Source organism: Globicephala melas, chromosome X (assembly GCF_963455315.2).
Source record: "Globicephala melas chromosome X, mGloMel1.2, whole genome shotgun sequence".
NCBI lineage: Eukaryota > Metazoa > Chordata > Mammalia > Artiodactyla > Delphinidae > Globicephala > Globicephala melas.
Window position 1 is genome coordinate 124,418,030 of NC_083335.1, and position 24,625 is coordinate 124,442,654.

At 42.6% G+C, this 24,625-nt stretch overlaps 1 protein-coding gene across 9 annotated transcripts in view; it reads left to right on the forward strand.

The window, feature by feature from the left end:
- The window catches only part of TBL1X (transducin beta like 1 X-linked), a 228,954-nt gene that overhangs the window by 139,558 nt on the left and 64,771 nt on the right, over window positions 1-24,625 (forward strand). For 8 of the 9 annotated variants that reach the window (XM_060291953.2, XM_060291954.2, XM_060291951.2 and 5 more), the window contains one exon: window positions 21,500-21,588. The gene's annotated coding sequence lies outside the window, so the exon portion shown is untranslated. Of the gene's footprint in view, window positions 1-979; window positions 999-21,499; window positions 21,589-24,625 lie in introns of those variants that run through there. The other variant, XM_060291956.1, reaches the window with a different exon arrangement.

Consider the following 24,625-nt stretch of genomic DNA (forward strand, 5'->3'; position numbering starts at 1 on the left):
TAACCAGGGATCAAACCTGGGCCCCCTGCATTGGGAGCACAGAGTCTTATCCGCTGCGTCACCAGGGAAGTCCCAGTCTCATTTTCCACTAGCATAGCTCAGCGGACCTGGGAAGGAAAGCACAGACTTGGGACACTCTTCAGCGGGGAGCGCCAGTAGACACGCAGACGGCCTAGCTGGAGGAGTGTGGGTCTGGCACGTGACCCTGAGTACGAGGCAGGTGTCATTTATTCGCACGGTGGGCTGGAGGAGAGACAAGTTGGTGTGGGTGGCGGGTGGGTGAAGGGTTCCGCTGTGGACATGCCGTGTGCGAGATGCTGGTGGGACCTCGCAGTGGATCCATCAGGCAGGCTGGTCCAGAGATGCGTGTGCAGCTGGGAAGGCCAGGACCCTGAGACATGTATTTGGGGTTTGAAGCCAGGGGCTGGGTGAGTTCACGGGGAACATGGATGGCAGTGCAGTCCTGTCCAGAGGGGCTCGATTTGCAGTCAAACAGAAAGCAAGGCAAGGGTCAGAAAGATGCCTTTGGAGACTTCCGTGGCAGTCCAGTGGCTTGGACTCTGCTCTCACTGCTGGGGCCCCAGGTTCAGTCCCTGGTGGGGAAACTAAGATCCTGCAAGCCAAGAGGCACAGCCAGGAAAAAAAAAAAGATTCCTTCTGGAAACTTACGGTGGCTAAAAGGTTTCCAAAGTCATGCGATAATCCCTTGTATTTTCATAGAGGTTTACAAAGTAAGCTTGTAGGAGATCAGAATCTAGTGAACCTGCCATCAGGAGACCTCTTGACAGAAGGTGCATCAATATCATCTTACTCTTCTTAACTCTTTTCTTTCTAATGAGGGAAACGGCGTCCACTAAGAATTACGCTTAAATTTCCCTTTTTTCCCTCACCTTGCAGCTTTCGTCTTAGGTGGGAAGAAGTGATTCAGCCTCTAGATTAAGTAGATCTGAATACCTGCTACTTTTCTTGGGCTTCTGGAGTTTCTGCTCCAATCACAGGTACGGTCCTGATCATCATATAACGGCAAAATGTGTTCATTTTTTTGAATGACTTTTACGATTAGCCTTGATTTAGCAATAACATTGATCCCATTTCCCAGCCACGAAGATCAATACAAATTTAATTAACCAAAACATGTCATTCTGCCACTGGGGAGCTAAATTCTCCAAGGACAGAGGCTGCTTAAGGATTTCTGGGTTTGACTGACATTCAGATATTCCAGAAACTACCAAGATCCTGCGACTGTTTCTAGGGAGTGCCTCTGCTTCCCTGGGAAGTATCTCAGAATGTCACCTGTGAGTTTGAAGATCACTGAGGACAACTTCTTTTCACAGTTGGAGAGTTTGACTCTGGGTTATGGAAAGAAAGCAGACATTTATTCTTGACTTGCTTCAGAGTAAATTGTTATAGACATTTCGATCTAAGTTTGTCTGTAGCCAACAGCAGGGTCTTTGGAAGAAATACATTTGCATTGAAGGTTCATTTTCTTTGAGATCTTTTTTATTATGGTAAAACATATGTAACATAAAATTTACCGTTTTTTAACCACTTTTAAGTACACAGTGTACTGTTCGGTGGCATTAAGTGCATTCACCATCCACCTCCAGAACTTTTTCATCTTCCCAAATTAAAACTCTCAGTAATAACTCTCCTCTCCTCTCCATTCCCCGCCCCCCCCCCCCAGCTTTCTGTCTCCATTTCTGACTACTCTAGGTACTTCATGTAAGGGGGACCCTGGGTTACTTGTCCTTTTGTGTCTCACTTATTTAACTTAGCATAATGTCTTCAAGGTTCATCCGCATTATAGCATGTGTCAGAATTTCATTTTTTTTGTAAGCTAAATAATATTCCGCTGTACGTATAGACGACATTTTGTTTATCCATTCGTCCATCGGTGGATATCTGGGTTGTTTCCATCTTTTGGCGATCGTGAATAATGTTACTAAGAACATTGGGCTGCAAACATCTGTCCAAGTTCCTTCTTTCAGTTCTTTTGGTTTTATACCTAGAAATGGAATTGCTGGATCATCTGATAATTGTATGCTGAATGTTTTGAGAAACCATCCTGTTTTCCTGGAGGTTCATTTTTAAGTAATCTTGGTAAGGTATGACAGCAATGGAATCTAACCGTGCTTCATCTTGTCTCACACAAGAGTTAGCAAACTAGAGCCTGTGGGCCAAATTTAACCCATTACCTACTTTTGTACGGTCAGCAAGCTAAGGATGGTTTTTACAGTTTTAAGTGGTCCAAGAAATCAAACCAAGAAGAGCGACAAGTCGTGATGCATGAAAGTTCTATTAACTTTATTGCACGTAATGAAAGTTTCCTCGGAGCACAGGTGTACCCATTGACGTCTGTATTGTCTTTGTTGCTCACTACAGTGGTGGAATTGCGTGGTTGTAACTCTATATGGCCCATGGAGTGAAAACTGTTTACTGCCTGACCCTTTAAGAACAGGTCTGCCAACCTCGAATCGAACAGGTTAACATGACAGCAAGTCAGATGAGCACAGTTACACCTGTTGAATGCTCTGCTCGCGTACGGGGGCTTTTCCAGGGGTCTTGGTGGGTCATCAAGCCGTCTCCCTAATGTATCACACCGTTCTGAACCTCATTTGTGTCACCGTTTCACAGTTAAGCATCAGTCCTTGGGGAGACTTCCTTCGGTCGGAGATGCAGGGGTAAAACCCCAACCAAGTTCGAAACTCGCCCACTTCAGGTGCATGTGCTTTTCTGTTCCCAGTGCCAGAGTTCGCCTCCCTGTCCTTGTAAGGGACTGTCTCTTCCCACTGAAAAAGAAGTAAATCTCTGTATAATGGAGGATCCAAACTGAGAAAGATTTCTCAAAATTCACATACTTTTCTCATATACTTTTTTGGGAACAAGGTTTGTGCCCTACTAAAAGGCACTGTCTTCTATTTTTAATCTGTGATATTTCTGTAGAACCATGTAAATGTCATCCTTAGAACGGAAGGGCATTTTCAGCATTTTTTTGCAAAGTGCTTTTCTGTGCAGTTAGGGCTGTGTGTGACTTGTGAAGATTTCTCTTCACACAACCGGAAATCTGACACAGCACTGGTTCCCTCTGTTAACAATGACATCTTCCAAGTACCATTTTAGGGTAACACTTTGTTCGGTTTAATTTGTTGTCAGAAATATCATCCCCAGAGCTTCTTAGTTTACACAAGTACCTATATACTTATGCATTTAACATATTTTCTTTAATTCATGAAAGCGATCTTAAGGCCTGAGAGAAATTTGAACAGCTCTAAGGAAATCAGACTAAGCTTAAACTAGGAAATTCACTTAAATTCTAGTTTTCCTTTATATTTGTTTTTTATAGGAAATAGGGCATTTGCATTTTTGAAACTGTTTGAAATTATATTTGCATGAAGAAGCCTGTTGCCTCCTAGGCTGGTAAAATGGTATCAATAAAATAGAGAAAGGCAGGCAGATAAAATCATTTGGTTACGTGTAGCGTGAAGATAACCGCTAGTCAAGAATTGTAGCATCTACACTCAGTCTAATCTCATTTGTTTTCTCATGTGATCCTGTTCTTTCTTTCTTAGACACGCTTGCTCACTTAAGAATTCCGTTGTTTGAAAACCAAGTAATTTGTTTTCATTTAAGAAAAACTAGGGGGCTTCCCTGGTGGCGCAGTGGTTGAGAGTCCGCCTGCCGATGCAGGGGACGCGGGGTCGTGCCCCGGTCCGGGAAGATCCCACATGCCGCGGAGCGGCTGGGCCCGTGAGCCATGGCCGCTGAGCCTGCGCGTCCGGAGCCTGTGCTCCGCAACAGGAGAGGCCACAGCAGTGAGGGGCCCGCGTACCACAAAAAAAAAAAAAAGAAAGAAAAACTAGGGATAAATGTGATTATGTTCCAGTTGAAACGAAAGCATTATTCTCTTACAATTTTGTGTGACTGTTTTAGTCCCTTTAAGGGAATTCTCACATTCATTCCTTTGTGGAAGTGACTGATGAAAATGTTTGTAGATTTATCTTGGCTTTTTATTTTTATTTATGTTTTAATTGTGGTAAAATACACATAAGATTCATCTTGGTTTTTATTTTTTCTTTAAAAATCACAGAGAACATAGAACAAAAGGAACACAGCAGAATTCCAATGCCCAGTGTGCAGCTGTTCCCATGCTGTGATTATAATTGTAACTGTCGTTCTGCACAAGCCTACACGTCTGGCTTTGTGTGTATTTGAACATGTGAGTTTGTGCAGTGTAACTGTAGAGCACTGTGCTCCTTTCATGGCACAGAAAAGTTACGTTACTCACCAGGAGACACACTGGAGTGCTTCATGGCACCAGGAGGGCTTTGTCACGACACAGGCGGGCTTTACTTAACTGATAGCCCTCTGCGAGGGATTCTGGGGTTGAGCCAAGGTCACTCCGGGACCACACTGCTGCTCAGAGAGTCTGCCAGCCTGCATTGTAAGGGATGTATTGTAAGGGAGCCACTACCCTTTGCAAGCGCCGAGTGTAAATTTCTGAGAAACAAAGCCACACTGAAATCCAGAGAAGAGAAAGCCGGCTTAGACCGGGCGTGAATGCAGCATGATCGAGATGGGTAAACAAGACATAGGCAAGAGTTTGGCCTTCGAGGCAGATATAAGCTGTTAGAAGAGGGACCGGTGTTCTATTTTTTTTATTTTTTAAGAGTCCCTCAGAAGTACCATCTAACGATAGGCCGAGTGGTGCAGTGGAGGGACGACGGGATTTAGGGTCAGACAACCTGGCGTGACCTCCAGGTTCCGACCCCCCTGGTGGTCGGCTGTCCAAGTCTGTGAGAGATCGGAGCATGGTGACGAATTCAGTGGTGGGCAATGCATCCATGTCGCCCTGAAGCATGACACACATGCTGTGTTGCTCTGTCCCACACGTGCACATTTGGGCATACGTATTCCTGATCGGGCACGGTGAGATTCTCTATATTTTATGTGATTCCGGCGTCCCAAGCCCACACTATAAAAGCCAGTGGGGGACCTTCACGCCCTTAGGAATCTGGGAACTCTGATGCCAGTCAGGAGAGGTAGTTGACTCACAGAAAGGCTCATGTGTTCTTTTTTCTATCTCAAGGCTCAGTCTCCCTTTTAAACTAGGAAAACTCAAGTCTTTTTTCGACAGAGGCAGTGCCAGACCCCGCACTGGCTTTTGCTTCCGGGAGGTATGTTACCTTTCAGTGCCCCACGTCATCCATTTCCAGAGGTCAGTGGTACCTGCTCCGTCGCTGGGCTTATGCCAGAGTGCTTCATCACGACAAACGCGGGCTTTACTTAACTGATAGGTTTCTTGGTCCTGCTTCGCGCGAATTGTCTGAAGTGTTGCTTTCCCCAGAGAATTTCATACTAGAACTGCCTCGTGCAGCCACCGCACGTGAGAGTAAACTTACGCTGATGTGGTTCAGCCACATGAGACCGAGGAAGAAGCAGACATAAAACTCTTCAGCCATCGTGTCCGAGAGACCCAGCCTGCGTGTCCTTCCAGCCCCTGTCTTTGGAGGACTGACGGAAGGGCACCCACACGAGTTTATTCTAGTTAGCAGTGTCACGTAGCAGGAGAGGGCAGTGAGGAATGAGAATTCTAAAAAGGTGGGCAACATTCATTTTAGGAATTGGAAAATACTCACGTTCAGTAGCCATTGTCGCATGAAATCAGGCCTTATGTGAGAATGCACGTTGTACGTATTTAGCTATGATTTTGCAGTCATTTATCTTAATAATAATTGCTGCTTACGATTTCACAAGTTTCCAATACCAGCGATAGAACAGGGAAGCATTAACATCTTGAAGGCAGATCAGTCAACAGAGTTAAGAATTTTAATGGGAATTAGGGTATGTAGAAATTGCCTAGGTTTTATCCCTAAAGCACTGACATTCCGTTTCTGCTGTGTCATTAGCTCAGCTGACTGCACACTCTGCTGGTTTCTCGGTCAGAGGAATGACCTACTTGGTCACACTCCTCATCTATAAATAAATGGCCTCTATAAATAAGATATTCACTGTAGATCTAAGACTCCGTGAGTCTGGGTTTGACGTAATGGGACAGATGCGCACGTGAACAAAACGTAAAGCCCCACGGTGGCTCACTCCTGTCCGGCTACTATGTCCTAGACATAGAGAGTAACTGTGAGAAAGTCTGGTGTCAGTCAGGTGAAAAAAATAAAGTGTCCTAGAAAATCCAAAAATGAATTCAACTTAGTTGCTTGTCGGTACAGTGCAAATGACTGAATACATTTCAGACCAGCTCGGAAGTGTTAAAGATTAACCAAACGGGAAAGGGTTAGAATTATGCGTAATGGGTGCTTTGTGTACGTGCAGGTTGATTGTTCAAAGTGTCTAGAAGACTTCTCTCAATGAAGTGTGTTATTGGTTGCAAATTCCGAGGTACTTCCATTGTGCAAAAATAACTGAGTACCGGACTTCCCTGGCGGCTCAGTGGTTAAGAATCTACCTGCCAGTGCAGGGGACACGGGTTTGAGCCCTAGTCCGGGAAGATCCCACGTGCCGTGGAGCAGCTAAGCCCGTGCGCCACAACTACTGAGCCTGCGTTCTAGAGCCCGTGAGCCAAAACTACCGAGCCCGCGTGCCACAACTACTGAAGCCCACACGCCTAGAGCCTGTGCTCCGCAACAAGAGAAACCACCGCAATGAGAAGCCCGCGCACACCGCAGCAAACACCCAAAGCAGCCCAGAATTAAAAATAAATTAATTAATAAATTTTTAAAAACCTGACTACCTACCTTCTATCTAAATTACTGTGAATTGTGAATTGCTGTGCTGTGAAATGAGGAGAGCCCCAAAACTGAAGCTAGAACTGGGGGTTCAAATCCTAACCACTTATGATCTGTGAAGCCCGGTTCTGTTCACTTGAACTTTCTGGATCTTGGCCTCTTTAGCCACAAAGTGGGAATAACGAAAGGGCTGCTGTGATGGTTAAGTTGTATAATGGACCTAAGGGACTTCATAAAATGTACACTTCCTTTGCGGACTGGCGGGCAAGGAGTGGTTTTATGTAGGCAGGTAGTAAGCCGCCTTGCTGCTCAAGGGTGTTAGTGATGAGAACAACTGGTATGTGCCACTCACGACTAAATTCAAAGATTATAGTCAGCAAAATATATTTGTGTTATAAGTAAGAACAGGTGTGTGCGGAAACTTGTAGAAGACGGGAAGAAGCTCGTGAGAAGCTGTCTCTGCGTGGTGAGAGTGGGAAGACTTGGGGAGAGAAAACTTTTAACATTTTATCCTCATGTCGGGATTTCTCAACCTCAGCACTAGTGACACGTGGGGCCCGATAATCCTTTCTCATGGGGGGGACGTCTTGTGCATTGTACGAGGTTCGCAGCATCCCTGACCTCTACCCATTCCGTGCCAGGGCCCTTCCCCCCAAGTTGTGACGAGGAATGTCTCCGGACATTGCCCGATGACCTTTGGGGGACAAAATTGCCTGCGGTTGAGAATCACTTAAAATCTCTCCCCTGAACATGTATTACTTATGTAATTCTAATGGCATTTTTAAAAAATAAAATTTACCCAGAGGAGTTGAAAACTTACTTCCGTGCAAAAACCTGCACACAGATGTTTATAGCAGCTTTTCTCCATCATTGCCAGAACTTGGATGTCCTTTTGTAGGTGAATGGGTAAATGAACTGTTGCATCTAGACCGTGGAATTATTATTCAGCGCTAAAAAGACATGAGCTCAAGCCAGGAAAAGACACGGAGGAGCCTGAAATGCACATCACTGAGTGAGAGAAGCCAACCTGAAAAGACTACATGCGCTATGATTCCAACTCTGTGACCTTCTGGAAAAGGCCAAACTACAGAGACAGCGAAAAGATGAGCGGTTGCCAGGGTTTAGGGGACGGGGAGAGATGAGCAGGCGGAACACAGAGGATTTTTAAGGCAGGGAAACTGTGCTTTATGATACTACAGTGGTGGCCACATGTCATTCATTATAAATTTGTCAAAACCCATAGAGGGTACAACACCAAGAGTGAACCCTAATGTAAACTATGGGCTTCGGGTGAGGATGGTGTGTCCGTACAGGTTCATCGGCTGTAGCAGATGTACCCTCTGGAGGGGGGTGTGGACAGTGGGGGAGGCTGTGCATGTGGGGGGGGCAGGGGGCGTATGGGAACTCTCTGTGCCTTCCCCTCCATTTTGCCGTGAACCTAAAACTCCTCTAAAAACTAAACCTATTAAAAATAATTTTTAAAAAGGAAAAAAATTAAAGATGTCATCTCCGCAGTGATGAGATTATTCTGTTCAGGTTCACGCTTCTGTGATCCATAAAATAAAAGAATTGGGAAGTTTTCGCGAGACTTTGCACTTGGGTTCTGAAAGCACCATCTTAACGCAGCACGGCATTTGCACGAGTGTCCTGAGGGCTCCCCGTGGCAGCTGTGTGTGTGTCCCAGGAACCAGGGACCTGGGCTGAAGTGCACCCCACGCTCCTGCTGCCGCCTCCACTGTGGTCCTTCCCAGGAACGAGGCACAGACCTGCTTCACTTCTGGAATAAAGCGCTTCTGTCGTGTGTTCATGTCTCAAGTCACCCTTAATGATATTTTACGGTTGTCTGTTTTAATTTAGTAATGAGTTGTGAGTGCACACCTTAATACAATGAACATGATTTTGCCCCAGGGCAGGGGTCGGCAGACTCCTGCCTGTAGGCCAACCCCGCCTTCCACCTATTTTTGTAAAGTTTTATTGAAACACGCCCACGCCCATTACCTACTGTCTGTGGCTGCTTGTGAGCTGGGGCACAGTTGAGTACTTGTAACAGGATGGCTGCCGAGTCCAAGATACCTGCTCTTTGGCCCTTTGCAGAAAAAGTGTGCTCACCCCTGCTATACACTTCTGGAACTTTACCTTCTTGTGTTGTCATATCTCGACGTGTCTCCCAATTTTTAAATTCAATTTCAGGAAAGGGGAGGATAACCAATAGAGTAACCTAACTAGACAAATAATAGAGGCCGCCAAGTACATCCCATCTGGAGTATTCTGGGGCGTTCCTTGTGTTTTTCTGCACACCGTGTGTACTAGCATGCATTTATTGAAATGCCTGCCGTGTGGGCTTTTTGATCAAAGATACAAAACACCATCGTTTTCTTTTATTAAAAAAAGAAGTGTTTGCAGCATTCATGAGCAGGGCACTTGAAAGAACAGGGCAGTTGTATGCGGAATTTTGTACCGGGTGCTGCTGGAGCCATTGTTTTAAGAAGGTTTCTCAAGAAACAGACTCCGAGACTGAGGTGGAGTGGGAAGTTAGCTGGGGTTACAGATCTACTGCAGGGGCATGGGAGCAGGATGGGGCCGGGCATGGAGCTGCCATGCCACCTGGAAAGCCCTTTTTGCCCCATCCCTCCAAGTACCACCCCCTATCCAAGCACTTCTCTCTCTTTTTATTTTTTTGGCCGCGTCATGTGGCATGTGGGATCGAGTTCCCCGACCAGGGATCGAACCCATACACCCTACACTGGCAGCGTGGAGTCTTAACCACTGGACCACCAAGGACGTCCCTCCAAGCACTTGTCTCAGCTCCAGTGTGACTGACTTCAAGAACAGAGGCTGTGGCTTCTCAGAATTCTGTTCCTAAACCCCCAAGGGTGTCTTAAGTGGGCAGGCGGATGCACCCTCGGTGTGGCAATGCTCAGACTTCCTAAGGAGCCTGGTGGTCTGGTCACTCTGCCATCTGCTCCCAGCAGAGCAGGGTCACGGGGTTGTGTCGTGTTCACGTATGGATCCCTCACGAAAGGCAGGTGCTCTCCTCCAGGTCCAGGAATCGCTCTGTTTCGCTTCCTGTTCTGTGTCGTCTTCACCTGCATAGCGCCCTCCCCAACCTCACTAAGCAGGGAAGAAATACAAGAAATCACAGAAGATGAGAATGATAAGTGGAACATAATAGGAATACATATCAATACTGTATAGTAAATGTATATAATGTATCAACATGTGTCAAATATACATACACGTATTCAGAGACAATATGTACTTATGCAAAGTGGGTTTGTTACAGAGTTGAGTGTGGCTTTTTTATCTAGTCTCACACTCAGCCTTTTAATCGGAAAGGTTGTACCATTTACCACCAACTTTTTGTTTTCTGCTTGTGTCGTGCGTTCTGGGGTTTTTTTTCCCCTCCGTTCCTCCACTTTTGCCTAAACTGAGAATTTTGTATGATTTTACTTCACTGTTAGCTTGTTAGCTACACGTCTTTGTTTTGTTTTTGCAGCGTTGCGCTAACGTTTGCAGTGTGCGTCTTATCACAGTCTGCGTTTGAATGATACTTTAGCACCTCATGTATAAGAAGCTCACCGCAGTCTGTTTCTCTTCTTTACCTGTTTCTTTGTGCTTCTGTTGCCATACATCTTTCATATATGTTTCAAACGCTACAATACATAGTTATTTTGCATTAAGCATTTATATGTAAAAGAAACTTCAAAATGAGAAGAAAATACTTTTATATTCACCCCAATAGTTACCATTTCTGTCACCGTTCCTTTGCATAAATCCAGATTTCCATCTGAGATAATTCTTCTTAAAGAACTTGCATTAATATTTCCTGTGGTGCAGATCTCCTAGCAGTGAATTCTGTCTGCATTTGTTGTTTGGAAAATTCTTCGCTTTCATGTTTTGAAAGATGTTTCATCTGAGTGTAGAATTTTAGACTGACATATTCTTTCAGCCCTTGGAAAGTTTTGTTCCGTTGTCCAGAATAATGCAAGCCAGAAGACAACAAGTTTGTGGGATTTGTTTATCTTTTTCCTCTGGATGTAAATTTTTTTTCCCCTCTGGCTGCTTTGAAGAGTTTCTTTTGTTGCTGACTTTCAGGAAATTGTGCTTTTCTTGGGGTTTTCTCTGGTGTTTATCCTGCGTGGGATTTGTTTAGCTTCTCGGATCTATTTTACCTTTTTCAAACCTAGAATTTTCCAACAGATTTGATCTTGAAATCTTTGCTTTAAATATCACGTTGTCATCTTTAAGAGCTACTGTTTTAGAAATGAGCACTAAAATGAACACAGTCTACTTTGGGAAACGAAGATAAACATGTGTTTATAGTCTTTGCGTGATTGTAAGTTTCTGTTGCCTCTTTGGACCACAGAGAGTTGGGTTCCCCGGAAAGTTCTCAGACCCCCGCCCTGGTCGTGTGCAGAGTGTGTCCACATCATTGGCTTGTGAATGAGGTTTTTCATCAGTCACTGTCTGGGTAACTGCCAGCTTTACGGGCGTGCTGCAATAGGAACCGTTTCCCCGTCTCAAATATAGGTCAGAAACTTTACCAAAACCGTTCTCACGTTTCGTACAGTGATGATCTGTTGACACATTAATGCGCAGGAAAGGAGAGTTGTTGGCACAGCCAAGATTGCCATCTGCAGGTAACAGTACTGAAATGTTACTTACAGATAACACTCAAACTCTACATTTTTTTTAGGCATTGGACAACAAACATTACCATTTAACTATGGAGACTTTTTTAAAATAGTATTTTCAGGGCTACTGATTTTTTTTAAAATTTTTATTTTATTTATTTATTTTTGGCTGTGTTGGGTCTTCATCGCCGCGCGAGGGCTTTTCTCCAGCTGCGGCGAGCGGGGGCTACTCTTCGTTGCGGCGCGCGGGCTTCTTGTTGTGGAGCACAGGCTCTAGGCGCGTGGGCTTCAGTAGTATGGCACACGGGCTCAGTAGTTGTGGCGCACGGGCTTAGTTGCTCTGCGGCATGTGGGATCTTCCCGGACCAGGGCTCGAACCCGTGTCCCCTGCATTGGCAGGCAGATTCTTAACCACCGCGCCACCAGGGAAGCCCGACCATGCAGGCTTTTTCAAAGGAAGATCTTTTAGGATGTTACTTGGTTTTAATTTATAGCTTTCTGTTGTTTTTGTGGTGTATATGCTTATTCTTAAAGAATATTAAAGGTTAGGCCTTTGGAATTTATGCACAAAATTAATATTTATCATTAAGAAAAAAATCAAAGCATTTTTTCTGTGTCAGAACTTTAACAGAGAAGGGATCCCTTTAGTGTTGTCTCTTCGAGTTTACACATAAAAAGAGAAGGGTACACTCTTACCATAGTGGCAAAAAAATAAATAATCCACCTAAATAAAAGGTATTCCAAAAATAGATTTTTTAAAAAAGATGAGATGATAAGAAGTGAGATGTTTAATGCACTGTGACCTTTCACCTCACAGTACCCATTTTCCTAGTTCAGTGAGTGAAAAGAGAAATGAGGATGATGGCCTGATTTTAATTCCCAATGTATAAAGCCTCATCTAGAAGTGTCCTACTTCTTGACACTATTACGATATTAAAAGTAACATTTATTTTTGTAAGTCATTACCAACTTGGCACACTTGGATTCATTTCCGTCAAGTCCTGTCATCTGTAGATTTCAAGCTTCCAAAATCTAAAGAAACGCATGTTGGTTTTATATTCTCTTGGAGAACCTACAGTCTTCCAACGGCAGAACCTCCCTTTATTGGACTGTCTAGCAACTGATGTATTCAAAGTCAATCAGAAAGTTGTCTTTAAAATTTCAGCATATTTCTGAAAAGTCGGAAATTTGGGAGAGTTGGGCAAACCATAGCATATTGTACATGGAGTGTCATTATCTAGGTGGATACCTGGGTACATGGAGGAGCCAGATGAGGAAGGTGGTTCACAAAATTTCTGCTGCCTACAGCTCAGAGCCATGAGAAAATCGTAACAGGAGAGAGATAATTTAGTGTATGTGAACCCCTGGTATGACACTGTTAGTGGTGGTTCGTGGATATATCATTGAAAACACATTGTGAGATTCTGGTAGGAAGGATTCTTTCATTGTTTATTAAAAGGATTACATAACTTAAAGCACTTAGAACAGAGCCAGGCAGATAATAGATGCAATTATGTGTAAACTTTTTTTTTTTTTTTTTTGGTGGTATGTGGGCCTCTCACTGTTGTGGCCTCTCCCGTTGCGGAGCACAGGCTCCGGATGCGCAGGCTCAGTGGCCATGGCTCATGGGCCCAGCCGCTCCTCAGCATGTGGGATCTTCCCGGACCGGGGCACAAACCCGTGTCCCCTGCATCGGCAGGCGGACTCTCAACCACTGCGCCACCAGGGAAGCCCTGTGTAAACTATTTGTATTGGTTTTTTTCTTTTCCATTATAGTTTATTACAAGACATTGAATATAGTTCCCTGTACTTTATAGAAAGACTTTGTTGTTTATCTGTTTTATATATAGTAATGTGTATTTGCTAATCGCAAAGTCCTAATTTATCTTCCCCTGAACCCTGCGCCTGCCAAATCCCCTTTGGTAACCGTAAGTTTGTCTTCTACATCTCTGAGTCTGCTTCTGTTTTGTAAATAAGTTCATTTGTATCATAGTTTAGATTCCACATATAAGTGGTATATGATTTTTGTCTTCCTCTGTCTGACTTACTTTACTTTGTATGATAATCTCTAGGTCCATCCATGTTGTTGTACATAGCATTATTTCATTCTTTTTTACGTATTACTCCATTGTGTGTGTGTGTGTGTACCACATCTTGATCCATTCATCTGTTGATGGACACTTAGGTTGCTTCCATGTCTTGGCTATTGTAAATAGTGCTGCTATGAACATTGGGGTGCATGTACCTTTCCAAATTATGGTTTTCTCCGGGTATATGCCCAGGAGTGAGATTGCAGGATCATGTGGTAGTTCTATTTTTAGTTTTTTAAGGAATCTTCGTATGTTTTCCGTAGTGGCCATACCAATTTACATTCCCACCAACAGTGTAGGGGCGGGGGGGGGGTTCCCTTTTCTCCACACCCTTGCCAGCATTCATTATTTGTAGACATTTTAATGATGGCCATCCTGATCTGTGTGAGGTGATACCTCATTATAGTTTTGATTTGAATTTGTCTAATAATTAGCAGTGTTGAGCATCTTTTCACGTGCTTTATTGGCCATATATATTTCTTATTTGGAGAAATGTCTCTTTAGTTCTTCTGCCCATTTTTTGTTGGAGTTGTGTTTTTTTTTAATTGAGTTATATGAGCTGTTTGTATATTTTGGAAATTAAGCCCTTGCCAGTCTCATCATTTGCAGATATTTTCTCCCAGCCCATAGGTTGTCTTTTTGTTTTGTTTATGGTTTCCTTTGCTGTGAAAAAGCTTATAAGTTTGAATAGGTCCTATTTGTTTATTTTGGTTTTATTTCTGTTGCCTTGGGAGACTGACCTAAGGCAACACTGGTATGATTTATGTTAGAGAATTTTTTGCCTATGCTCTCTTTTAGGAGTTTTATGGTATCACGTCTTATATTTATAAGCCTTTAAGGCATTTTGAGTTTATTTTTGTATATGGTGTGATGGTATGTTCTAACTTGCTTGATTTACATGTGTCTGTCCAGCTTTCCCAGCACTACTTGCTGAAGAGACTGTCTTATCTCCATTGTATATTGCCACTTTTGTCGAAGATTAATTGACCGTAGCTGTGTGGGTTTATTTCTGGGCTCTCAGTTCTGTTCTGTTGATCTGTATGTCTGTTTTTGTATCAATACCACACTGTTTTGATTACTGTAGCTTTGTAGTAGTATTGCCTAAAGGCTGGGAGGCTTCTGCCTCCTCCTTTGTTTTTGTTTTTCCTCAGGATTGCTTTGGCAATTCTCCGTCTTTTATGGTTTCATATAAATGTTTGGATTATGTGTTCTACTTCTGTGAGAAATGTCATGGGTACTTTTATAGGGATCACATTAAATCTGTAGATTGCTTTGGGTAGTATTCTGTAGTATTGCTTTGGGTAGTAATCCATAGTATTGCTTTGGGTAATCTGTAGTATTGCCATTTTAACAATATTAATTCTTCCAGTCCAAGAGCATGGGATGTCTTTCCATTTCTCGGAATCATCTTCAATTTCCTGTATCAGTGTTTTATAGTTCTCAGCATATAAGTCTTTCCCCTACTTGATGAGGTTTATTCCTAAATATTTTTTTGAAGCGATTTAAAAGGGATTGTTTATTGTTTTTTTGGTTTCTTTTTTTTTACTTTCCCTTTCTGATATTTCATTGTTAGTGTAAAGAAGTGCAACAGATTTCTGTATGTCAATCTTGTATCCTGCTACCTTGATGAATTCGTTTATCAGTTCTAGTAGTTTTTGCCTGGAGTCTTTAGGGTTTTCTATATATAGTATCATGTCATCTGCATATAAGAATTTAATCTCTTCCCTTGCAATTTGGATACCTTTTATTTCTTTTTCTTGTCTCATTGCTGTGGCTAGGACTTCCAGTACTATGTTGAATAGATGTGGTAGAGTCGGCATCCTTGTTACAGATATTAGCAGAAAGACTTTCAGCTTTTCACCACTGAGTATTATGTTGGCTGTGGGTTTGTCATAAATAGCATTTATTATGTTGATATGTTCCCTCTGTACCCACTTTGGTAAGGGTATTTATCATGAATGGATGTTGAATTTTGTCAGATGCTTATTCTGCATCTATAGAGATGACCATGTGGTTTTTTTCTTTTCTTGATGTGGTGTATCACATTGATTGATTTGTATATGTTGAACCATCCTTGTGACCCTGGAATGAATCCAACTTGATTATGGTGTATGATTTTTTTTATGTGTTGTTGAATTCGGTTTGCTAATATTTTGTTGAGAATTTTTGCATCCATATTCATTGAAGATATTGGCCTGTAATTTTCTTTTTTGGTAGTGTCTTTGTCTGGTTTTGGTATCAGGGTGATGGTGACTTCATAGAATGTCTTCGGGAGTGTTTCTTCCTCTTCACCCTCCTGGAAGAATTTGAAAAAGGTTGCTATAAGTTTTTCGTTGTTTGTTTGGTAGAATTCCCCAGTGAAGCCATTCGGTCCTGGAATTTGTTTGCAGGAAACTTTTTTAAAATTATAGATTCTATTTCACTTCTGGTGACCGGTCTGTAAAAATATCTATCTCTTCTTGATTTAGTTTTGGTGGGCTGTATGTTTCTAGAGACTTGTCCATTTCTTTTAGGTTGTCCAATTTGTTGGCATGTAATTGTTCATAGTGTTCTCTTGTGGTTTTTTAAAATTTCTGCAATATCAGATGTTATTTCTCCTCTCTCATTTCTTATTTTGTTTATTTGGGTCCTCTCTTTTTTCTTCTTGGTGAGCCTGGCCAGAGGTTTGTTGATTTTTGTTTACCCTTTCAAAAAACCAGTTTTTGGTTTTATTGAGTTTTTCCATTGTTTTATAAAACTCTAGTTTATTTATTTCCTCTCTGATCTTTATTATTTCCTTCTTTCTGCTGACTTTAGGTTTTGTTTGTTCTTCTTTTTCTAATTCTTTAGGTGGTAGGTCAGGTTGCTTATCTGACATTTTTTCCTTACTTTTTGAGGAAGGCGTGTATTGCTATGAACTTCCCTCTTAGGATTTCTTTTGCAGCATCCCAAAGATTTTGTATGGTGGTGTTTTTGTTGTCATTTGTCACAAGGTATTTTTTAATTTCCTCTTTGATTTCATCGTTGACCCATTGGTTTTTTTAGTAGCGTGTTTAGTCTCCATGTAATCGTTTTTTCCTCATTTCTGTTTCTGTGGTTCAATTCTAGTTTCATGCTGTTGTGGTCAGAAAAGATGCTTGAAATAATTTCTGTTCACCTTAAATTTCTTGAGGCTTGTTTTGTGTCCTAGTATGTGGTCTGTCCTGGAGAATGTTCCACGTGAACTTGAAAAGAATGTGTATTCTGGGGCTTTTTTGGATTTAATGTCCTGAAAATATCCATTTTTGTCTAATTGTTCTATTGCGTCATTTAGGATCCCTGTTGCCTTATTGATTTTCTGTCTGGAAGATCTGTCCATGGATATCACTGGGGTGTTAAAGTCTCCTACTGTTACTGTATTCCCATCAGTTCCTCCCTTTACGTCTGTTAGTATTTGTTTGATGTATTTAGGTGCTCCTTTTTATTGTTTTTCAGTAACTTTAACCCAGGGTTACCAATCCTATTGAACGTGGAAAATTGGATCACAGAGCTGTTTTTCATGTGGTGATACTAAACACATACTAACCATCTGGGAAACATCATTGTGAACAACATGCTTTGGGAAACTCTCTCCTGCTTCTTTGAAAGCTCCGTTTGCTTGGCTTCCAAGTCCCTGTGGTTCTAGGCTTTCCTGGCAGCAGCCGTGCTTGACATTGTCCCATTCTGTGGATGATGATGGAGAGGCGATTGCTGAAAAGGCCTGCTGCCCCGGGTATCTTTCCCACCTGTCCTTCATGGTGTGTCAGATTCTGAGGGTCAGGAATGCTGTGGTGACTTAGCAGGGTGGTTCTGGTAGAGGTCTCTTTGAAGTTGCAGTCAAGACATCAACCGGAGCTGCAGGGACTTGATGGTCTGATAGGTACTGGATGATGCAGTGCGATGGTGGCTCTCATGTGGCTGGCATGTGGTGTTGGCTGCTGGCCTCAGGCCTCAGTTCTGCTCCGTGCTGACCTCTCCACCAGCAGTTAAAGGAGTTTAATTGTACACATTTGATTCATTTTTATCAGGAGATACAATCAATATGTATATAGTTAAGCATTTCATTTATGATCAATAAAAATGTAGGTTTATCCTGAATTTTCACTGAGTGACCCATATGGATTATTTGTTTTGTTCCACAGATTTGGGCAACCAAGAAGGAAGCATTATGACAACCTATGAAAATATCCCCTAGATAATTCTTTTTGAATCTAAGCCCTGTGTGAAACTGTTACTTCACCTTCTAATATTTCTCCGTAAGAATCAGGCAGAAGTCATAAAGAGATGAACTTAGTCTAAAATCTCTTCTGTTAAAAAGTTTCTTGGCATTATTGGCATTTGGGGGCTGATGAGTCTTCCGTGCAGGGAGGCTGTTCTGTGCGTTGTAGATGCTGAGCGCTATTCCTGGTCTCTACCCACTAGGCGCCAGTACCTCCCCTCCTCCACTTGTGACAACCGAGAGATGTCTCCAGACATTATCTGATATCCTGCAGTCCCCTGGGGCAGAGAGCACAGCCATCCCTGGTTGAAAACCACTGTGTAAAATAGGACACACCATGATACTTCCATGCTGCTATTAGGGGTTGCATACGTGGATCATATCAGATATCAGTGTGAGAAGGTACCTGGGTAGCCAGAGTCACCTCAAGGGGTCCTGGGAAGCCAGAAGTGCAGGCAATTCCCAACTCAAAACTTTGGAGCTGAACTACCTCAGGGGAGGGAGAAGGATTTAGAATGGTAGCCAGGGCTGCAGGCAAAACAAAACCAATCCAGCGCCTCTGGTTGCCCTGATAGACTTGGCAACGCTTCTGAATGGAAGAGTAATTTGGTTTGCCCCAAGGAGAGCGACACTGCACTATTCCTCGTCTCTGGCAAAATGATGTAGAACAATACATACCCAAGGGATGGGAAACGGGGGCGCAAACACATTCCTGGACATCAGTGTCCCTAACAGCAGTATTCACAGTAGCCAAATGCCCGTCAGCTGGTGGATGGAAAGGTAACAAAAGGTAGTCCACGCGTTCAACAGAATAGTATTCAGCCGTACAGAGGAATGAAGTACTGGTACCTGCTGCATTGTGGATGAACCTGGGAAACATTATGCTAAGCGAAAGAAGTCGGACACAGAGAAGGTGTTGTATGGTTCCATTTATGTGAAATGTCCAAAACAGGCAAATCTGCAGAGACAGAAAGCAGGCTGGTGGTTGCCTGGGCGGGGGGAGGGGGAGGGGGATTGAGGACTGACTACTTAATGGGCCCAAGGTTTCCTTTTGGGGTAATGTAGATGTTTTGAGACTTGACATAGGGGATGATTGCACAGCATTGTGAATATACTAAAGGCTTTACGCCTCCTGTGTGGGAGGACTATTAGTCATTGTCTACACCATTCCATGCCAAGAACTGACGGCAACCAGAAAATGAGGCCTTTTTATATTTATTACTACCTTTGAGAGTAAAGAATATATTGCATTTGTTAAAATCATTTGCGTTTCAGACTTCCCTAGCGGTCCAGTGGTTAAGACTTTGCCTTCCAATGCAGGGGGTGAGGGTTCGATCCCTAGTCAGGGAGCTGAGATCCCTCGTGCCTCACAGCCAAAAACCAAAACATAAAACAGAAGCAATATTGTAACAAATTCAGTAAAGACTTAAAAAAGGTGGGGGTGGGGGGACTTCCCTGGTGGTCCAGTGGCTAAGACTCCGTGCTCCCAATGCAGGGGGCCTGGGTTCGATCCCTGGTCAGGGAACTAGATCCCACATGCTGCAACTAAGAGTTCGCATGCCGCGACTAAAGATTCTGCATGCTGCAACAAAGATCCTGCACACCGCAGCGAAGATCCCATGTGCCACAACTAAGACCTGGCGCAGCCAAATAAATATTTTTTAAAAAATCATTTGCGTTTCACACAGATCTTTTTCAGCACGTAAATTTTTGCCAGCACTGTTTTTTGTTTTTGTTTTTCCGGTACGCGGGCCTCTCACTGTCGTGGCCTCTCCCGTTGCGGAGCACAGGCTCCGGTCGCGCAGGCTCAGCGACCATGGCTCACGGGCCCAGCTGCTCTGCGGCATGCGGGATCCTCCCGGACCGGGGCAGGAACCCGCGTCCCCTGCATCGGCAGGCGGACTCTCAACCACTGCGCCACCAGGGAAGCCCCGCCAGCACTGTTTATTGATAGTGGTTCTATTTAGGTGTTAATAATGGGAAAATCAGGACTGACCAGGGATTGGAAGTTCAGGATTCTCACTTTAACTTATTATTTCTAGTAACGAACTAATTAATTTTGACATGTTGCATAACCAGAATGTTATTAACCAGTCATATTTCACATTTTTTGTGTTTATAACACACAGACGATGTTAATTACATGTACTGAATTTAACAACTTATATCAAAGATAACCTTCAATTTGTGAGTTACCATCTGTTTTGGGCCAGAGAATAGGAATTTGATACTAAAGCTTTTTCCTGAACAGCTTGTAATGAGAGCTGTTTATATATTAATTACTTAATTGAATTGTTACGGATTTTAATGTTTTAATTTTCAAGCAGTTTGGGGCTTATTGTGGTGACATCTGCTTATATTTTGATACTTTATGGTGTTTAGCAGTTTCATCATAAGGCTCTTGGGTTTACAGCCCAATCCCGAAAATAATTTGCTGTCTGCTTCAGGTTTGCTGTAAGGAGTATCGTCCTATTTCATCTCCACTGCCGAGTTTTTTTCATAATGAAATGTATTTTTATTTTATAAGCAAACTCAGTATTCCCTAGTGCCTTCTTCAGTCTGGTGCCCTTTAATTTCTATTCAACGAGCTATAGAGGAATTTTGTTTAAATCTTATTATTTTCCTTCAGTGGTAGATTTTTTCAGTTGTCCTGGTTTTATCTTATAGATCCGTATGTGGTTTAAAAAGGTACTGTAATGAAACTTAAGGGCCTATAAAACCTTGCTTTTAGTCTCCTTTCTTTGAACAGTGTTAACTATAAACGTGACTCAGTGGGAGTAATTTACTTGAATTTCCTTAAAACATTTCAAGAGGTTCTGTATACATTCACTAATAAGAAACACCTTCATTCATAGCCTCACTTATGGATTTGAATTATATTAAACCTGGCGCCTTTTTATTATCACTTAAGACTATCGACCAAGAATTTAGAGAAAACAGCAGGCATTTAATTTCCTTAGTTCTTGAGCTTGTAGATAATTTCAGCCCTGTAGGAGACTGGATTCACTCACAACTGAAGAGAATTTATGAGGAAGAAGGTAAATATTATTAAGTAGATCCTGGTTGACTGCTTACTGTTTATACTGACTGAAAAGTAAAAATGAGTTTTTGATATGAAGGATTATCATATGACATATACCCCTGGCTTCTTCAGAAATCCATGCAGGTGGAACCCCTGTGAAACGGAAACGTAGGAAAACAATAATGTAAAAGTTGAGAGTCAGTGCTTGCTTTCGCTTTATTTTAGGGAAGCCAAAAAAGGGAAAAAAGATTCTGACGTTTCTGTGTTTTTTTGAGCACATAAAAGAGTGGATATCTGCACACAAACATGCGTGCCGTGATTATTGTAAACATGTGACCAGGCAATGTCTGTATTGTCAGAAAAGATGTCTGGAGCATCTTTTCTTCTCTTAAGGGTGTGTACAGTTCAATTTATTGGTTGTATGTGATACGGTCCCTAAAACAAAGATATTTCAAGTGGGCATTAATTATCATTGAATGATAGCAGGAACAGTATCTGAGCTAAAATCAATTTTATTTACTTTGAGACGTTTTCCTTACAAATCTCTACATGTACCATAATACTGACTGGCCGTTTTAATTTCTCCTTTTTCACACTGCAAATAAAACTGCATAGTTTGTGTTAAAGTTTTAGGACAGAGATTATGAAACAGTAAAATGTGTTAAGTTTGAGTTGGGATGAAAAAGAAAAACAAGAATAGGACAGGTCAAAGGTGAGCAATTCCCGAAGAATTTTAAGGTGTTTTTTGTTGTTACTGTTGTTGTTGTTGTTTTTCAAATCTCTCTGTTTCTCACCAGGCAGGTCCCAGCAGACACTTGGCGTTTTATATGATCGGATGCTGGGGAGCCCACTGGTTCACAGGTCTACACATGAAGTCAGCCTAAAGGTAAACGCCTGCCTTTGATCTTTGTCTTTTACCTGAAATTCGTTTGAAGCAGAGCTGCGTTTTGCCAAAACTGAACACCTTCTGTTTTAAAATGCTTTCTTGAGACGGAGTCTGAGGTCTTTCTCCTTGCTGAAGTTGAAGGTAGTAGATAGAGCATCATTAAATAATGATGGGTTCTTTAGTCCATTCTACATAACAGATTGGCCTTTTATTGCCTTCTAAGAATTGTGGATGCTGAACCAGCCATTATAAACTTTTCTGGGTCTTACCGGAAGCAGATGACACTTTCTAAAATCATTCCCTCTTGTCAACACGGTGAATTAAAATTAAGCTGCAAAATTAATTACAATTGGGCACACAAGTCTGGATCTTAGTTGGCCCCTGTATCTTAATGCTATGGTTTATTAGTTTCTTAATACGATTTGTGTCTGTCTGCAAATTGATTTACTACTTAACCTTGAAACTTCTTAGAAAAACGTGTAGCTTACTATTTATAGATCTCATGAGAGGATAAGGTACCCAGAAGAGCTAACCGAACAGTCGTAGCTGCACAGGCATCAGGAGTTGAAGCCCAGGGAGTTTCAGTGGTTGTCGGAACTTCACACTTGCATTACGGGGGGCATGGGTTTGATCCCTGGTTGGGGAACTAAGATCCTGCAAGCCGCACGGCCAGAAAAAACAATCAAGAGTTGAAGCCACATCCCAAACTGAAACTGATGGCTCCCTCCCCGTCCGCTACCAAGAAAAAGCGCTGTTATCTGTTGGTAGATGGGATTCTAGGGTTTGCTTTTATCATTTACTGTTTTGTGTTTTCTGGTTCTTCCTTTAATTTTTTTAAATTAAAAAACTGATAGAACTTTTGTACTTCTAAAAACATCAAGATGGAAATTTGGGGGAGATTTTTGCTTTATTGTTTTAAAGGAACCAATCAGAACTAAAATGATAGACCCAGATTTAATCAAAGTAAGAATCTTAGAGGGGTGAGGTAGGGAGGGTGGGAGGGGGACGCAAGAGGGAGGAGCTATGGGGATATATGTATATGTATAGCTGATTTACTTTGTTATAAAGTAGAAACCAACACACCATTGTAAAGCAATTATACCCCAATAAAGATGTTAAAAAAAATCTTGTTGATGTATTTTTGTTTAAAGCCAAATATATAACAAGGTAAATATGTACAATTGACCCTTGACTGGGTTTGAACTTCACAGGTCCACTTATACATGGATTTTTTTCAATAAACCATAGACTACTGTATACAGTCCATGGTTGAATCCACAGATGAGGAATCTTGGACACAGAGGCCCAACTGTCAAGTTATAAGTGGGTTTTCAACTGCACAGGGGCCAGTCCCCTTAACCCTAAAGGTTCAACTGTATTAGAATTTCAGTATTTTACTTAAATATTTAAAAAGCGTAGTTTGTTTTAAAAAATTATAAAAGGTTAATTGAGTCTGTGACATCAGATGTTGACATCCATGTTGTAACATGAATCCTTTTTATGGCCAAATAATATTCCATTGTATGGACGTACCACATTGTGTTTATCCATTCATCAGTTGACGGACATTTGAGGTGTATTTCCTTTTATTGAGTGGTTATGAATCATGCTGCCGTGAACGTTCGTGTACCAGTTTTGTGTGGATGTATACCTTCATGCCTCTTGGGTATATACCTGGCAGTAGAATTGCTAGGTTGTTATGGTAACTCTGTTTAACATTCTGAAGAACCGTCTAACTTTTCCACAGTGGCTACACCATCAGTCAGTATGTTTTGAAATGCAGTTGAACCATATTTTAAATGTCAGAGGGAAGAGGAGAGAGGGGAGGCCTGTTGCTCATGAGTGTTTCGATTGTGTATTAATTCAGTATTTAGGGAACGTAAGCTTTGCTTGGATTGAATTGAATTGAGCACACGCTGACTTCCTGCTGTGGGTGAGGCATTGGTGCTTAGCTTTATAGATGACTCTGGACATTTTTGTAGCCTTTATTTAGCTCCTTGTACAGTTTATATGTGCAGATGGTCATTTGGGACCGTGCTGGGAAATGACACACTGTTGCTTACCTACCACAGTACCCACGGTGCATCCACGAGCTGGGGAGTCATCTGTGTAAAAACCACATGCCCTTCCTCTCTGTGTTGGGTGCTGTGCGTCAGAAAGTGAGGGCTCATATCTGTTCCCCTTAGACTTCCCTAGTTTCAGCAGGTACCTCCTTTGAAAGCCATTCGCAGCAGACCATGGCTGTGGTGTTTTCTTGGCTGTCCATTTCACAGTGGTTGGTGTGTTCACCAGGAACATCCACATTTCGGGGCATCACCTTCAGGTTCTCAGACAGGAAGATTTCAGGCTGGGAAGCGATGAGGCAGGTGTGCTCTAATGTGGAAAGGGGAAAATCTTCAGGAGAGCAAGGTTGGCAGACCTTTTCTGTCCAGGGCTCGAGAGTAGATAGTTGAGGCTTTGTGGGCCAGTGGTCTGTGCTGCGGCCGCTCAGTCCTGCCCTTGTCGTGTGAGAGCGGCTACCGATCTTACGCAGATGAACAAGTGTGGCTGAGCGCCAACAAAACTTCACTGATGGACACTGGAATTTGAATGTCATATCAGTTTCATGGGTGGCAAAATAGCATTGTTTTGATTTCCTTTTCAACCATTTAAAAATGTAAAAGCTATCGATAGGTCACAGTCTTTGCAGAATGCAGCTGCAGGTGGGAATTGGCCTGTGGGCCACAGTGAGCCCACCTCGACCTAGAGAAACACACCTGTGTTATTTCTCCCTCTTCTGACTGCAGCCTTTGAGTTGGAGGACATCCGAGGTGCAACTCTGCAAGGTCTGTGGCGTGCTTAGGCCAGCATCCAAGTTGTGGTTCCTCGACGAAAGCACTGCAGATTCTCAGGGAATCGAGACTTGTAGGAATCTGAGGGCCTTCCATGTGAAGGGCGGCTCTGGACTTGTGTAACCGCCGCTGCTCAGATGTTCTTAGCCCTAGGCAGTTCCCCGCCCCTCCCCAGGGGACATTTGATCACGTCTGGAGATGTTTTT